Source organism: Halichoerus grypus, chromosome 1 (genome assembly GCF_964656455.1).
Source record: "Halichoerus grypus chromosome 1, mHalGry1.hap1.1, whole genome shotgun sequence".
Classification (NCBI taxonomy): domain Eukaryota; kingdom Metazoa; phylum Chordata; class Mammalia; order Carnivora; family Phocidae; genus Halichoerus; species Halichoerus grypus.
In genome coordinates, this window is record NC_135712.1 from 120076300 (window position 1) to 120089813 (window position 13514).

Genomic DNA, 13514 nt, shown 5'->3' on the forward strand with positions numbered 1-13514 from the left:
TAAGAAATAAAAATAAGAAATAAAACGGGAATACAAAACAGGAAAATTAAAAGCAGAGAGGCACACAACACAGTAAGACCACTGGGGGAGAGCAGAGGTGGGGGTGGGGGTGGGGCGGGCGGGCGGGGCTTCGAAGAGGCGGGGCGCAGGGCCCCGCCCCCTTAGGGACAGCCCCTACCGAAGGGGCGGGGCGCAGAGCTGAGTTTTCCTCTGGCTCCGCCCACGGCGGGGCGCCCGGGGAGCGTGGGGTCAAGTTCACCTTAGGCCCGCCCCCCTCGGCGCTCGGGGGCGGGGCGGGCTCCTCCCAGGGCAGCAGGGCGGAGAGGGCCTTGCGTCGCGAGAGCAGGCGCTGTCCCGCGCGGTCCTCCCGTGCGGGGCCGAGTGCTGGCCAGGATCCCGGGTTCGGTGTGGCGGATACCCCAGTCCCTGGCAGTCCCCCGAGGCTCACAGAGAGCCTCTGCGGAGCCCCGCCACGCGCAGGTAAGTGCCGCCAGCCCGCCTTAGCCCTCGCGGGCCCACACCTGGGCGCGGAGGGGCGACAGGTGGCGGTGGGGTGCGGAGCCCGGCAGCAGTCCAGGGTAGGATGGACGCCAGAACGCCTCCTCTGTACCCCCTCGCGCCGCCCATTCTCGCCGCAGCGTGGTCAGCCTAAGTCCCAGTACCCCTATCGCTCCGACCCGAGGCCGGCAGACAAGAGTTCGGATCCCACCTTCCCCTACTCCGGCAGCCTGCAGATACAAAGACGTATCCAGCAGATACTTACCGTGTGCCACCGAGTGCCTGCCACTGGGCCAAGTGCTGGGCATATAGAGGTGGGCGAGCGAACATGGTGCCCGCCGCGCTGGAGCTCACAGTCTGGTGGGAAAGACCCCCACAGCCAGTAGATAATCTACACACATAGTGTAAACGGTAGAACTGGTAAGAGCCGTGTAGATACAAAGTGCAGGGTGTCGGGCGAGCATTTAACCGGCGGTCCCCATCTGTGAAGGATGCTGGAGCGCAAACTTCAACATGAGTCCAACAGTTCCAGGGTGGAGAACAACAGAGTAAACACATTTTGTTAGAGAATGTGGCTTGTTTGAGGAAAGAAGGTATGCGGGGCCTGCCTGCAGGGACTGGTGGGGAAACCAGTTGCTGAACTTCCTGCTCTGTAAAATAGGACCGTGCCTACTGAAGATTGAGCTGTTGAATTTACATGACTTAGCGGTGTTCCAGGGGTCAGTAAATGAAGTACAGGTGAAAACGTTTCTGGATGGATTAGTTGATCTGGACTCTAAAGTGTGTGCCTGCCTCTGAGCAAACTCACTTCCCCTCTCCTGGAGTCCTCTTCCCTTGTCTGAGTAGGATCTCTCAAACAGTCTGGTCTCTAAAATGATGCCTGGTTTGATCATTTATTCCGGAAACATTTAACTAGAACTCACTTTTGACTGGCCCTGAGGGTTCAGAGAGAAATCTGACGCAGGCCTGCCCTCCTGGAGCTTGTGTAGGGTGGGCCAGGTGAAGTAAACGGAGTTTCAGCTTGTGGGCTCAGTGCTCTGGCTCAGTGGAGGGCTTCTGACCCTCTGGCCTTGCTGGAAGTGCCCCTCTGCTTCCCCGGCCACGTACCCATTTCCCAGGAAGGCCTCATCTGTTATTGCCTGTTCCATGAGCCCCCAGAACATAGGGCTCACATTCTGACCTTCAGTTACTTGCTCACTTTCATTGGTGGCGTCACCCCCTACAGCTGGCCAAAAAACCTCCCCAGAGGCAGTAACCCTCTGGTCCCTAGCTGAGGACCCCTCAGATCTTGAAACCCCAGGGATTTAGAAGGGGGTTGGGCACTTCAGGTAACACCTGTCAGCCTCTTCGTGTATTTTATTGGCTTGAAGGGTCCCAATTTCTTCTTTGGCTTTGTTTACACTCTTGCTGTAGGCTTTAGGATTTCCTCCATGAAAACTGGCTGGGAGGCCCAGAGAGTGAGGGAGCACAGTTGAGAGAGGAATCTGGCACCGTTTGTGGATAGTGGTAATAAAAACAGAGGACAGACGTTAACAGAAGGATGCTGGAGGAAGAGGGAGAGAGGGCTGTCTTTGTGCAGCCACTCTGTTCCCCCTTGCAGACCGTGGGGAAGGGGAACCATAGGCCAGGCCATTGCAGACCTGGATCCAGATTCTTTTTTTTTTTTTTTTTTTAAGATTTTATTTATCTGTTTGACAGCACAAGCAGGGGGAGCGGGAGAGGGAGAAGTAGGCTCCCCGCTGAGCAGGGAGCCCGATGTGGGACTCGATCCTAGGACCCTGGTATCGTGACCCAAGCCGAAGGCAGACGCTTAACCGACTGAGCCACCCAGGCGCCCCCGGGGCCAGATTCTTATTCCTTACTTCCCAGCTCTGTGATGGACCCTAGCAGATCACTTATTCTCTGATTGTGCAAGCTTAACAATGCTTGGCATATAGTTGGCCCTAAAGAAATATTAACCCCCCCTTCCCCTAAATGAACTAAAATAGGAATAATAATAATGCCTAGGTCAGAGGATTATTACGGGATTTAATGAGTTAGTGTACCTAAAATATATCGAGCGGTGCCTAACATGTAGGAAGTTGCTACTGCTGATGTTATTGTTCTTATTCCTTACTTTGGGCAAAAATTTGTGAAACCAGGCAGGGGGAGGGTGGGAGGTGGGGGTGAGGGGGTGGCTCTGAGGGTCTGTGCAGGGCGATTAGCTGAGGAGCTGGGTTATCTGTGGCACTGGTTTTACCGGAAAGCTTCAGCCCAGACCAGACGAGAGAAAGGACTGTTCTGCTGATAAAAGGCCTCCTGGGGAGCCACATGTCAGAAGGCCTGGACTTTGAGGTCTTGGAAGACTCTAGCCAGAGAAACAGAGCAAATGCTAAGGGGTAAGGGAGGGGGTGGGGACCAGGGTGAAAAAGATCTAAAATTGTCTTGTTTGGTTTGTATCTCTAACCCACAGCTCGGTGTGGGTCCCCTGTGAGGGGCTGCCCCTGCCCCATGCTGATCTTCATAGGGATTTGGTAATTGCCTAAGACTGGTCAGGGAGCTGGGGAATGCAGTCCTGTAAATCCTGCATCCAGCAGAGTACTGGGCCCAGAATGAATGGTGAATGGATGAATGAATGAATATAAACCTGAGAGGCAGACTTCTCTGTGTTAAAGTGTGCTGATTAAAAGAAAGGAGTATGGGGCACCTGGGTGGCTCAGTTCGTTGAGCACCCGACTGCGGCTCAGGTCATGATCTCAGGGTCCTGGGATGGAGTCCCATGTCTGACTCTACGTGCAGCAGGGAGCCTGCTGGTCCCTCTCTCTCTTCCTCTACTCCCCGCAGGCCCTCCGCCCCGCCCCCCCCCCCCCCCGCCGCCCCGCTCATGTACACTCTCTCTCAAATAAATAAAATCTAAAAAAAAAATAAAATAAAATAAAGGAGTATGAAGATAGGAAATAGCTAGTGTTTTCAAGTACTTGCTCATGGCCAGGTATTTTCATGTGTGTTGCAGCGTTGTGGTGAACACTGCAGCTTTGGAGTCCGATAAAATTGCTTTATGTGACCTCACATGCATCGTAGGAACTCTCAAAAGGTCAGTTTTTGCATCTGGAAAATGGGAATCATTGTGTAGCTGGGGTGCAGGGATGCAAGACTACCTGGCTCTGGAGGGTTTCTAATAGACCAGGTTCGGCCACTCACCGCTGACAAAATGCAAAGGCAGAGGGACCAGTGGTGGTGAAACAAGAAAGGAATTTATTTCAGTGAGGCCAACACCAGCAGACTAACATCTTAAAGATTGTTGCCAAAGTGCCAAAAATACTTCCTTTATATAAGGAAACGGTGGGACAAAGGTCAGTGGGTACAGGCAGGTGGGCAGTGAAGGTCAGGTCGATCGGTGTGTTGGGGTCAGTCCTGGGGGCCTTGCTGGCTCAGGGCAGTCCTATGGCTTGACGGGGTAGTTTCGGTTCCCATCGGGGATGCTTTCCTGTAGGGTCTGTTGCCTAGTTAAGAGATGAGCTGGGAAGAACTTAATTAGGAAGCTTGAGGTGGAAGGGGAAGTAGATGAAGTCCTCTTTCAATAGTATGAACTCCCAGGGCTGTTAGGAGGATTACATAATGCACCTATCCTGGGTGCACAGACTGTGGTATGGTGAGTGCTCAGGCAGTAATAGTTGCTGTTATTATCATCATATTTATCAGTCCTCCGAATGATCTCCACTGTGATGTGGAAACAGAAGGCAGCAGACACAAATGAGTGGCGTTGATTCTGAACTCAGCCCCATGGAGAAGCAAAGACTCTCCGCAGTCACTAACCAGACAACTCTTGTGAAAATTAAGTCAACTTTATGTGCATTTCATTCATTACTTAAAACACTTGACTATGTGAAATCTTAAAAGGAAAAAACCCTGCAAAATGATAATTTATGTGCCTTTCAAGTTCAGGTATTTTATCATCTAGATAAATCTTCCGTGCCTCTATGTAAAACCACTTTGGGCTGTCGAAGCTCTTAAATAAAGTGGCTTGTCCTGACCAGTGTCTGTCTTTGCTCGTTTATCATGGTTCTCTGGTGAAGACAGACGGATCCCATTTTGCAGGGCAGGCCTCGGGGTGGCAGCTTCTACCCCACTGTTTTAGCCACGCGCTTCTGCGTGGTGGTGTTTAGCCAACCACGGTGGACTGACGGCCCCCTCATCATTGTCTCTCTCATGTGCACACAGACCCACAGCCCCAGCCGGGAAATAGGAATAGAAAGGCATTTGTTCTGTTGCTAGTATGAATCTGGGGAAATCTAAGGTACACAGTGATGGTTTTTTGGGTGAAAGTGCCTTGGATGAGGGTAGCGGAGTCTTCTGGAAGTGAGAGCTGTCTCTTCTTTCTCCCTAGGAGTGCCACCTCCGGGCCTGGCCTCCTGTCCAGTGTAGGTCTGGTCTGTATCTCCGTGCGTCCCTGCTGTCCCTGCCCTTGACCAGAACTGCCCCTAAAGCCAGAGTCCCTGGAGCAGCTATAGAGACCCAGTCTGTTGCAGGGAAGCTTTTCTGAATTGTCCCTGCCTTCCCACAGTCGCAGTGGGCACCTCTGCCGGGCTCGCCCTTCTCCAGCGGAGCCGGGCTTGCCCCTTGCTAGGCTGTGAGCACTTGCACAGCTGTTGGACTAAGCGTTCCTGGTCCCCAGCACCGTGCCTGGCTCCTTGTCCTCCCTCCCTCCCTCCCTGCCTCCCTTTCCTTTCTTTTCCAACTTCTTCAGGCAGGGTCATGGGGATTAGAATGCTGAGTCAAAGTGACAGTCTCAACCCTCCTGGGGCCCATAGACATCATGAGACAGGTTATTACGAAAGGCAGAATTAAGCACATCAACACACAAAATGTCATGTTATAAACTGGGTTAACTGTAGGAAGGAGAGGCCTGGCATGCCATGAGGATGTGAAAAGGTGGGACAGTTACAGAAATCTAGTCAGTATCGGTATAAAGTATGTCCATAAATGTTGGTTGGAGGCTTATACTCATTTATTTATATACCTTGAAGACCGGTGGATGGCATTTTTCTATAAATTCTGGTAGACTGTGGTTTATGCTGCCAAGGTAATCTTGTAAGAAGGGTATTTTAAAAAGTAGTTGTGCTTTAGCTTCGAAATGGGAGAAGAATGCTAATGGTCAATTTACTAACCCTTTGAAGATTGCAGAGCCCCTCTTTGGATTGTCTCGTTGGGTGCTCCCTTCCTCAGCCTCACATGCGTGCCGGGTAGCGGCAGCAAACAGTTGCCTGGCTCACTGAGGGTAAATCTGGGGGGTGGGCCCTGGAGCTCTCTCCCTTCTGAGTGACAGGCTCTGTCTGAAAGCCTGTTTTCTCTTTCTTTGATAGCCCTGCGCACATAGGCCAAGTGAGGTTCCAGCATAGATTTTCTGACGTTGGGGCTAGTGACCTGCCATCCGGGAGGAAAGAAGTGTCAAGCTGACTGCTCTTGTCCAGGAGGGCGGGGCTACCTGGCTGCACGCACCTGCAGCAGGGCCCGACCCCTGCAGAGCCTGCTGTCCCTCCTCCAGAGGGACGCCATGCCTGCCTTCAGGCCCCTGCAGTTCCAATGAGAGCAAGGAGAAAATAACGCAAAAAGGCAGGTTTTAAATAAGACATGATCCCAACAGCCCCAGGAACCATTCTGTCTTCAGGACTGAGTATTTATTAGAGAGTTATTTTATTTGGCCTGAGCGGATGACAAAATACGTCTTCGATTGCCCCCCAGTCTCAGCCGTGGACCCTATTACAAGAAATGAGCTACCACCTTCCCCGAAGCAAAGGAAGGCAAGTAACATTGCAGGGCAGAGATTGAGAAGGCCAGTCTCGGTGGGGTGGGTGTGACTGCCGTGTTCTCAGGGCACAGCTTTCACAGGACTGTCATCGTGGGGCCCTGAGCCATGGAGGAAAGAAGGGGCTCTGGAAATCTCCCTCCCATAAGGCTGACACACAGGGACGGTATTTATTCCCCTTGGGAATAAGTTCAGTGGTAGGTACTTATGAAAAAAGGTCTGGGGAGTAAATGTGTCCATCAGTCAACCTGGAACTTTTCAGAGCTCCTAAGACAGTTTTAAATTAGAGCCAGTCTTCCTGCCTTCCCCCCCGCCCATCTGTCCCCCTCCCTGTCTTCCTCCTCTACAAGGGAACTGTCAGGGCAGGACTCAGCCAGGGACGAGTGTTGGAACTGACTTGCAGCGGCAGAGTGAACATGGTTGAAGGCAGACGCGAAGGCTTTAGTGCCTTGATTGTGGTCCTTCCCACCTGGTCAGTGTTTGACAGAGGAGGGAGCGTGGAGCAAGGCTGACCCACACAGTTCAGCCTAATTCCATTTTAGCCCCAGCCACCAGCAGCCCTGCTCTCAGTCTGCCCGCTGAAAAGCCTTTGCAATTGAGGAGGGAAAAGAATGATGGAAACAAGTGATGGAACTAACCTGGATTTGGGCCCAGTAAGTGGCCTGTGGGAGCGCGTGAATGGCAGCGTCAGCAAGGGGGTCACACCAGTCCAGATAAAGAGCAGTCTTTCAAAGGCTAGAAGTCTCTCTCTGAGCAGGTGATCATTAGGGCAGGATGCCTGTTATGTGAATTAGTGTGGAGGAGTCTAACTTGAAATTATTATCCACTTTCAGATGTTCATTTGAGGGATCAGAAATGGGTGTTTATTGCACAGACCCTATGGTTAGTATCAAAGACTGCTTTGCTTTTTATTTCTCCCATCTGTTCTTCTTCTATGTAATTTTTATAATGCCATTGATCAGTGTTGTCTTTGTGTGTGTGTGTGTGTGTGTGTGAGAGAGAGAGAGAGAGAGAGAGAGGAGGCCAGTGTTGTACCCACTTTATATTTTGTGAGTAATCAGAGGCCTGCAGATGATACAAGTTAGGAAGGCTGCCTGTTTCAGGGGTCCCTGGAATGCTACCAAGCCTTTGGCTTCTGGGATTCTGTCTTAAGAAAATAATTTGAAAAGTGAAAAAAGCCACTGTATAAAGATGCATCATTATTTATAATGGTGAAAACTTACAGGTGACCTGACTATATAGCATAGGAGAGTATAGTCAAGCTACAGAAAATTAGGTTGATGGAATATTATGCAGTACTTAAAACTATGGAGATTAGTAACTTGGGAACTCATTACATGCTCAGTGAACAGAATGCGATTACATTAAGTACATATTCAGGAAAACAGTCTGCAAGGAATGCCTCCAAGGGAACAAGAATTGCTCTAGAACAGAGGAACTAGGGATAACTTTTTTTCACATTTCCAACTTTATTGTATTTCGACTCTCCTTTTAAAAAAAAAAAAAATCCTAAAACAAGCTAAGTTAAATAATGACCTTTATGTTGTTTGCAGTTTTAAGGGCACTACATTTATGGCCTTCTCCTGATTAAATCTTTCAATCAGTAATTTCTAACGCCAGGGTTGGCCTCTGCCTCCATGTCTCTGGGCAAAGGACATTCTCTGGGTCCATGAGCTAAGTGCCCAGCAGATGTGCTCACTCTGGCTCGTAGGTTCAGATGCTCAGATGCTATAGCTCCTCCCTGCCTTGCAGCTTCATATCCTCCTGCTAGCCTTCCTCATCCTTGTTCCTCACTGGTGGGATGGGGACAGGGGATTTGGGTTTACAATCTTTGAGGGCCTTGTTGGTCAAGTTTTAGCAACCTCTGCCCTCAGCACACACACACACACACACACACACACACACACACACACACACACACTCTCTCTCTCTCTCTCTCTCTCTCTCTCTCTCTCTCTCTCTCTCTCTCTCTTCCTAGGTCAGCAATTGTCTCGGCAGCCCTGCCTTGCTCTGGCGTCTTGTCCTGCTCAGGCCTTGGTACTCCAGTACTTCTGGTACTGGGTTTTGTATTCTTAATACCAGCTGTCCCTGAGTTGGCCCTAAACCCATGCATCCTCTCTGCCTGGCACTGGCAAGGGCCTAGTGCGTGGCCAGTGTATATCCTAAAGCAGCAGGTCTCGAGCTCACTCAGTTGGCCACACATTGGGACATCATAACACGCATCTTTATTTGAGACAAGAATTGAGTCTGGTGATTTGTTTGGGAGGAGATCCCGTGAAGCACTAGCAGAAAATAGGGAAACGAGCCAGACAAGCACATCATTGAGCAGGTCACCAGTGTGGACCCCTGGAGTTTAAATCTGTTGGGAATCTCTGGCAGCCAGTGTAGAACACCCATCCCAGAGTTAGCCTCTCATGGGGGAGTGGGAGCTGAATATATAACCACCATTGCTGTCCGTCATTGGTTGAGCATTGCTCCTTATGTGGAGTTAATTCTCTGGGACTTCTGGCAGCTTCCATTTCCCAGGTGAAGCATCAGGGCAAAGGGATGCAGATGCTAGCACGTGGAAGTCAAGCTGGCTTTCCTTGAAACTGAGGCCTGAGGGGCGCCTGGGTGGCTCAGTCGGTTAAACATCTGCCTTCAGCTCAGGTCATGATCCCAGGGTCCTGGGGTCAGGCTCCCCACTCAGCGGGGAGTCTGCTTGTCCCTCTGCCCCTCCCCGCTGCTCATGCTCGCTCACTCTCTCGCAAATAAATAAGTAAAATCTTAGAACAACAACAAAACAGAAAACATGGAGGCCCAACTGCTCGGGGCACAGCACTAACAGCATCTGCTGTGACATTCTTCCCTAAGCACCACGAACATGATCAATGTACTAAACTGAAAATAACCAAATCCGCAATTCTGTGCTGAATCAGAGACCCTTTTGTACTAAATTGAAGACTGCGTTAAGTAGTAACCAACCCCAGGGGCGCCTGGGTGGCTCAGTTGGTTAAGCAACTGCCTTCGGCTCAGGTCATGATCCTGGAGTCCCGGGATCGAGTCCCGCATCGGGCTTCCTGCTCAGCAGGGAGTCTGCTTCTCCCTCTGACCCTCCTCCCTCTCATATGCTCTCTCTCTCTCTCATTCTCGCTCTCTCAAATAAAGAAATAAAATCTTTAAAAAAAAAAAAAAAGTAGTAACCAACCCTAGAAGTTTATGAAAAAATTGTGGGAAGAAATCTTTAAGAAAAATATTACCATATTTTCCCCTGTGAACTGGGATGGGGTATTAATATTTGACTTAAGTGGCAGAACACTGGTGTTCGCAGCTGTACGGTTTGAGACCCACCACTTCAGAAGAGGGCCTGAGTGTGTAATAAGATTGATCTTTATCGTGGCAGTGTTTCTTCCTCTGTTGTACATTGACTTTTTTCTGTTATTTCTCAAGTACATTAAGATGATCTTAAAAGAAAAATTCATTGGGAGACAACATTTAAACTCATTTGTCAACCCATGATTATATCCCCAGTGCCATGTTTTAATGTTAATACTGGATTCACCATACTGACACTAATACCAAAAGATGCGAGAGAATTTCTGTAGTTATGGCTTTAGGCACTATGATAAATGTTTTTATAGTCATTGCCTTTATGTAGAAACACTCCATCTCCAATTAAAGATTTACTAAGCTCTTCATCAAAATATCTGTTCACAGTTGAGACATACAAAATGGTTGTGTTGACATTTCAACTTAATTCACGCTATAGTTTTGTGGGTCTCAATCCATTTTATATGCTTGGTTTTTGTTGGTTTGTTTTTTCTATGCATGGGGGAGGAATAGTGGCAGAAATGGGGGGGGTAATGCAGATTCTAGAAACATTTTCCATGTACTTATTATTACTAACTCTATTGGCATATTTGTCACCACAAATGAAGGCCTTACTCTAAGAGATGATTTAAAATTGCTCATGTAGCGAGCTCAGTAGAGTTGAATGGCTAAACTCTTTGGCTGTGAGTTAGGGGCTTTTTAGAATTTGTATAGAAAAGATTCAAGATCCCAGTGTTTAGAGAAATGTGGCCATTTTCCTTCAAGCCACGGTTCAATATGCAGTTCTGCAAAGAATGAGACAGTGAGTAGCTGGTGTTAATGCCCTGTCCCCGTGTCCTGTGTGCATGGCAGGCATTGCTCGGTGTGTCCTCCTGCGCCCCCCGCTGCGAAGTGCCCCTGCGGCCACTGCCCTTCATCAGTACTGGCTCACTGCGCGAGGCCTGTGCACTCGCCACGCTCTTGCACACCTTTTTACTCATCCCTGCCGTTGCCGTGAACCATCAGCAAAGGAATCTTTCCTAGTCTCTCTACCAAAAAAAAAAAAAAAATGAATGCAAGAGGAGGTAGTTGGTTTGATCACCTTGTGCCTTTTCATTCCTGTCTCTGCCATGCAGATGGTGGTTATTCCCTTTGTCAATGTTTGTCTCCCTTCCTGTTTTCCTTCTACCACGCATTTGATGTTTTTCCTTTCTTCCCTTTTCCCTTTAGTGTTTCTCAGAAGATAAAGCAAGGGGCCGCCTGGGTGGCTCAGTTGGTTAAGTGTCTGCCTTCGGCTCAGGTCATGATCCCAGGGTCCTGGGATTGAGCCCCGCATTGGGCTCCCTGCTCAGCGGGAAGCCTGCTTCTCCCTCTCCCACTCCCCCTGCTTGTATTCCCTCTCTTGCTGTGTCTCTCTCTGTCAAATAAATGAATAAAATCTTAAAAAAAAAAAAGAAAAGATAAAGCAGGGAGCCCCAGTCTCATAGGCATTGAAATGTTAATTTTTTCCCCTCCCGCCTCAGGAAGGCTGCTCTGCTGTAGGTTACCAGTGACCTCCACATTGCCAGGTCTTCTGGGCCTTCCTTGGACATACCTTCTGTACAACATGGGATGACTCTGACCGTGCTCTGCTCTTGAACCCTTCTTTCTTGGATTTTCCTCCTTGATTTGATATCTCTCCCTGCTGCCTTTCCTCTGCTGGCATTTTCAGGGGCGGGCAGCCCCAGAGTTCTTCCCTTGGCCTCCTCTCGCCCATACACCCCTCCTGGATGATTTCATCCATGCCCCTGGTTTTTAACTATCGCCTTTACATAGATGCCTCCTGCATCCCCATCTCCATACACCCCCTCTCGCCCGAACTTTGTATCTGGTAGCCTGCTAAATGGTGCCTCTTGTGGTTCCCATAGGCACCCAGAGTCAGCATCTTTCACTTGTTCTAGATGATTCATTTTCACAGGGCCAACCAAATACTTGCCCCTCTCACCTTGTTTCTGCTACCTCCTTGGGGTCATAGGTAAACTGTTGTAAGTTTGTCAGAAAACTTCCATCTTGGAAAATGAAGTGTAGGACAAGGGCACAAACCAGGAGCTACTCCTCAGAACTTAGGGGCTTAAAAGCAAACAGTCATTTAATAAGCATCTCTCACAGTTCCAGGGGTTGACTGGACTCAGCTGGGCAGGTCTTGCTCTGGGTCTCTCATTTAGTGGCAGTTAGATGGCTGGGGCCATCTCAAGGCCTGGTGGCCGGGACCTGGGCCAGGAATGCATTGTCACGTAGCCTGGGTTCCCCACAGCATGGCAGCTGGATTCTCAGAATGGGTGTCCTCAGGGGCCAACCTCAGAAGTCTCATAGTGTCAGTTTTGCCCCATTTACCATCCTGCCCAGCTTCAAGGGGATGAGACGTAGACACACCTCTGGATAGAAGGCCTGTCACATTGTGGTTATGCTGGAAAACACATCCAGTCATAGTCCGCACATAATGTCTAACTATTCCTTTGAGAACACCTGGAAAGTCACAGCTTTCTGTTTTGTTTTAAATTTTTGTTTTTTTGTTTTTTGAGTAGGTGACATATTTACATGATTGGAAAGTTAAGAAAAAAATAAGTATAAATGTATACTGTGAAAATGTTCTTTCTCATCCTTACACGTGCCTCCTCATAGACAATCACTGTTTTGTTTCTTTATATCCTTCCAGAGTTTATAGGTATTTTTATATTCGGTTCTGTGCCTTGCTTTTTTTGTTTGTTTGTTTTTGTTTTCTGGGTGCCCTGGGTTCCCCTTCCTCTGATTTTATTTGTGGCCACATCTCCTAATTCAAGTTACCACTTTAGCCTGTCACCGAAACTGGAATTGGGTCCCACCCTGTTCTGCCTGGTCTTGTGGGTTCGGGCTCAAGCCCAGTTTTTTTGTAGTTCCCCTGGTCTGCCAGGAACCACTCTCTGACAACTTGTCTTATCCAAAAGTAGCACCATCAGGGGTCATTGGGGGTGGTAGTCCTCATAGAGTACTAAGATATCGATGAGTTGCTATTCCTAAAAAATCGAGCAAAATAGAATTCTTCTCTTATTGAGGAAATATTCTTAAATCACGTACTTTTTCTGTATTCCTTGAGGAATACACATTGTTTTGTTAAATTAAGAAGGCCAGACTCGACCCTCCACAAAAAAGATGGACAGTTGTGCTTGTTGTTTTAAAGAAAGCTCTCTGTGATGGTGTATGCTCAGGATTTTTTCTGTTGTAAGGAATAGAGACTTCATTCTAACTAGGTTGAGCAAAACTAGGAATATGACGATAATAGAAAAGTTTCAGGGTATCAAGCACAGCTGGATCTGGGTGCTCAGATAATGGCACTAGGACTCTCACCCACACTCTCTTTTTTAAAGATAGATTTATTTATTTATTTATTTATTTATTTATTTGAGAGAGAGAGAGAGAGCGCATACCCACAAACGGGGTGGGAGGGGCAGAGGGAGAGGGAGAGAAATTCTTAAGCAGACTCCTCACTGAGTGCAGAGCCTGACTCAGGGCTCGATCCCACGACTCTGAGATCATGACCTGAGCTGAAACCAAGAGTCGGATGCTTAACTGATTGAGCCACCCCCTCAACTTCTCTCTCTTTGAACTCTTCCTATTACTGTGTTGGTTTCACTCTCTAAATTAGGGATGATGGCAACTCCAGGTTTATATGAAGTTTATAGCTCCAGATTTCTGAAGAAGTCACTCTTTTCTCTGATGTCTGTATTGCAAATGAGCTCTGATTTGTCCATTTGTCTCCTGTACTGTCACTTTGCCAGGAAGTTAGTTTTCTGAACATCCTGATAGATCTTCCAGAATCATAAGGAGGAGTGGTAGAGCAGCTTTCAAAACAAAGGGATGCAGGACCAACACGTGGAGCTGCCCACTGTAGATGATGACTCAAAATTTGAATTTCAGCTTATAAAGA

The 13514-nt window shown here is 48.6% G+C and overlaps 1 protein-coding gene across 7 annotated transcripts in view; it reads left to right on the top strand.

The window, feature by feature from the left end:
- The first annotated feature begins 268 nt into the window (after positions 1-268).
- Positions 269-13514, top strand: part of NMNAT3 (nicotinamide nucleotide adenylyltransferase 3) — a 113396-nt gene continuing 100150 nt past the window's right edge. For 4 of the 7 annotated variants that reach the window (XM_078071207.1, XM_036092290.2, XM_036092288.2 and 1 more), the window contains exon 1: positions 272-480. The gene's annotated coding sequence lies outside the window, so the exon portion shown is untranslated. Of the gene's footprint in view, positions 481-13514 lie in introns of all 7 variants that reach the window. The other 3 variants (XM_078071222.1, XM_078071212.1, XM_036092294.2) reach the window with 3 other exon arrangements.